At 35.4% G+C, this 3468-nt stretch overlaps 1 protein-coding gene across 4 annotated transcripts in view; it reads left to right on the top strand.

Moving 5' to 3' along the window:
• Window positions 1–3468, top strand: part of SNX14 (sorting nexin 14) — an 84319-nt gene that overhangs the window by 38045 nt on the left and 42806 nt on the right. The window lies entirely within an intron of this gene.

The following is a 3468-nucleotide window of genomic DNA, read 5'->3' as shown; positions in this document are numbered from 1 at the left end:
AAAAAGTGTGGGTAGAAGAAAGTAGAGAAAGTCTTTTTCAAAATAATGTTTATGCTTTCTAATTTTAAGCACATTATATTATCAGTTTTCTTTTTTTCTTTCTTTTTTTTGAGACAGAGTCTTGCTCTGTTGCCAGGTGCCAGGCTGGAGTACAGTGGCGTGATCTTGGCTCACTGTAACCTCCGCTTCCTGGGTTCAAGCAATTCTCCTGCCTCAGCCTCACGAGTAGCTGGAACTACAGACACGTGCCACCACGCCCAGTTAATTTTTATATTTTAGTAGAGATGGGGTTTCACCATGTTGGCCGGGATGGTCTCGATCTCTTGACCTCGTGATCCGCCCGCCTCAGCCTCCCAAAGTGTTGGGATTACAGGTGTGAGCCACTGTGCCCAGCCAGTTTTCTAATAATATAGAACAGTGGGAAAAAATTTAAATGCCACTTGCACCCATAATCTTACCACCCAGTAACCACTTCTATTAATAGTTTGGTGATTTTCTTAAAAAAAAAAAAAAATCTCCCAAACATAAAAGCCTTTTCCTTTTCACTAGACTAGACTACATTATAAATATAGTTTGCCAGCCTTTCTCCCCATTCAATATTGTAACAAAAGCATTTACTCATGTTATCCTGAACTTTTAAAACATATTTTTTATGGAGGAAGGTGTATTTTGCCTTCCCAATTACTGGATACACAGGCTGTATTTCAGCTTCAGTAATAGGAGGATATCTTTAAAAAGCTGAGAGAATTTGCTGTTTTGTAGTGACCCAAGGAAGAAGGAAATTCTTGATTGAGTGTAAAGACAGTAGTAACAGAAAGTTGGAGAAGCAGGCAAACTAATGTTTAATATTATCAAAGGAAAATACAGGGACGGTAAGGTGCTGACCCAGACTAAGATGTCTTCTAAGATTTAGAAGACACTGTGCTAGTTCCAAGCTGGGGGTGCTGGGGGAATCCGCTTTGTCTTGTTTAGGAAGTTGAGGGAAAAGAGAAGTTGCCAGTTTCACTGCCAGGAATAAAGTGGTTTGTGATCCTAAATTGGAAACATTTAGGATGTCTTATTAGAGACACAGAAGACGTTGTCTTTCAGACCCCTTGTTGTGTCATTTGGCAGCAGTGCCTACTTGCTCAGTGATCTTGGGTATGTTGGTTAATTTTATTGTGATTTTGTTTTGTCACCTTGAAATGGAGATTACTATTTATCTTACATAGAGATGTTGTAAGAAGTATTAACCAAATAATATATGTGAAGCACTGAGAACAGTGCCTTGCACATAGAGTGAGTCCTGTAAGCACATCAATTCTCATAGCTGTATGATTGCAAGTTGTGAATTAAATTAGCATCCATCCATATGCTGCCCTGTGAGCCAAAGCCTGGTATATAAGATTGGGTTGGGGCTGGGTTTGGTGGCTCACACCAGTAATCCCAGCACTTTGAGAGGCTGGGGCTGGAAGATCACTTGAGCTCAGGAGTTTGAGACCAGCCTGGCCAACATGGTGAAATCCTGTCTGTATATACACAGAAAAATTAGCTGGGTGTGGTAGTGTGTGCCCATAGTCCCAGCTACTCAGGAGACTGATAAAGGAGGATCACTTGAGCCCAGGAGGAGGTTGCAGTGAGCCTGGCAACCTAGTGAGACCCTGTCTCAACAACAAAAAAAATTGGGTTGATGTATCAGAAAATGCATTTCTGTCTTAAGTTCAGAAATATGGCTTACAAATATAGTTACAAAATATAATATGCCTATACAGATTATACAGAGATATATACAGAGATAACTTGGGAGTTTTCTCTGTATAGGAAAAGAATAATCAGAAATACTAACATTTCTTAAGGAAATAGAAGGACATTTAATCTTTTATCTCCACCTTCCATAATCACCATCCTCTTGGTAGAAAGAACAGCTGTTTGGAAATCAAAAGTATTTAAAGTACTTGGTTTTCCCTTATTAACATTTTGATTACAATATTTACTTATTTTCAAACAGTGTTAAAGGATGCCCTGAAAGTTCTTAGAGAAATATTTCCCTAGAGATTTTTCTTTAGACTTTGTTGATAAAAATACCATTTAAGTAGTAACAGTAATAAATTACTAAACTTTGTCCTTTTTCATTGCTAAGAATTTTGTTCTCCCATTTTGTTTCTTAGATTGATTCTGAGGAGCTTCTTTTAATTTAAGAATGTCTTTTTTTTTCTTCTGGCTTTTAGTCAGCATTTTCAACAAATTCTCTATCATTTTATGATTCACTTTCTCTTCTCCTCAGAAGCCAGATCCATTAACAAAAATATACTTGTAGTAACCATGGAAGATGATACCTTAAACCTCAAGTATTAAGCGTTGGGTGTTTCTCTCATACATCTCTCTGTGTTTCTTCCAAGATTATAAGGAGATAATCTTGCCTCTTAAAAGGCAAAACCCAACATCTGTCATCTATTTTTATAGTTTTGTTTCTTAAGGTCTTCAAGTTGTTTTCAACAGAGCATTAAGAAGTCTTCCTAAGATCAGTGAAAATCTTATTAGAGGTTATGGAAAGCCAATTTAGGATGAGAACAGAAAAAAGGAAAGGAATTTCCTTAGAAGAGAGGTGGGTACCAGGGTTAAGAGGAAAGAACTGAGAGTGAAGGTAGGGTTCGAATTCTGGAAATAAATTCCTCTGTACTACTGGTTTGCTCTGACTAGGCTACTCAGAATTCTCTTAAGTGCTGCAAACTTTGACTCATTGCTTTTAAAAAGGCGTGTTCAAGATGAATGCGTTTTATTTATTTGTCCTTTTAAACATGAATAAGAGATGTCTAGGTGAGTCGATGTTATAATATGCCAGATTCAAAGGAACTCTTCCAATTTAAAAAACAGAGACAGTTGTTTCCTTCTTCCTGTGTATCTATTTCTAGAACATGTAGTTTTATTTTTTAAAATAATTGTTACTTTATTTTTTTGGCATTTGAAAATATTTAGCATTTAAACATTTACATTAAAGTTTTAGAGTGATGAAACAGAAAAACTCTTAATTCTGTAGAGGTGGGTTTTATTCCGACCTTTTTTCCAATTTTATGTTACTTACTGCTACAGTTTTTACTTGGGTCGTTTTCATAGTTAAGAAAGTTTTTGGAGTAAATATTTTTGTTACAATAAATTTTCAAAAATGGAATTACTTGTTTGAAATCATTTTTTGATTCTTTATAGATAAATATTGCCAAAACACTTTCCAGAAGGGTTGTGCTGGTATACCTTGTAACCAGCAGTGTGTCACAGATCTAGTTTATCTGTACAGTCTCCATCAGTGACTGTTGTCATTTATAAAATTTTACTTTTCAAAATGAAAAATACCAGTACATTAATATTTCTTATCACAAAGGTTGAACGTTTTCTGTATTTGCGTTTTACGTATTTTTTCCATAATTTCTAAGATATTTATTCTTTATCTTCTATTATATTTTCTTTCTTTCTTACTTTTTTTTTTTTTTTTTT

Source organism: Cebus imitator, unplaced genomic scaffold (genome assembly GCF_001604975.1).
Source record: "Cebus imitator isolate Cc_AM_T3 unplaced genomic scaffold, Cebus_imitator-1.0 Scaffold418, whole genome shotgun sequence".
NCBI lineage: Eukaryota > Metazoa > Chordata > Mammalia > Primates > Cebidae > Cebus > Cebus imitator.
Note: the sequence above shows the minus strand (reverse complement) of the source record. Positions and strands in the feature narration are given on the sequence as shown.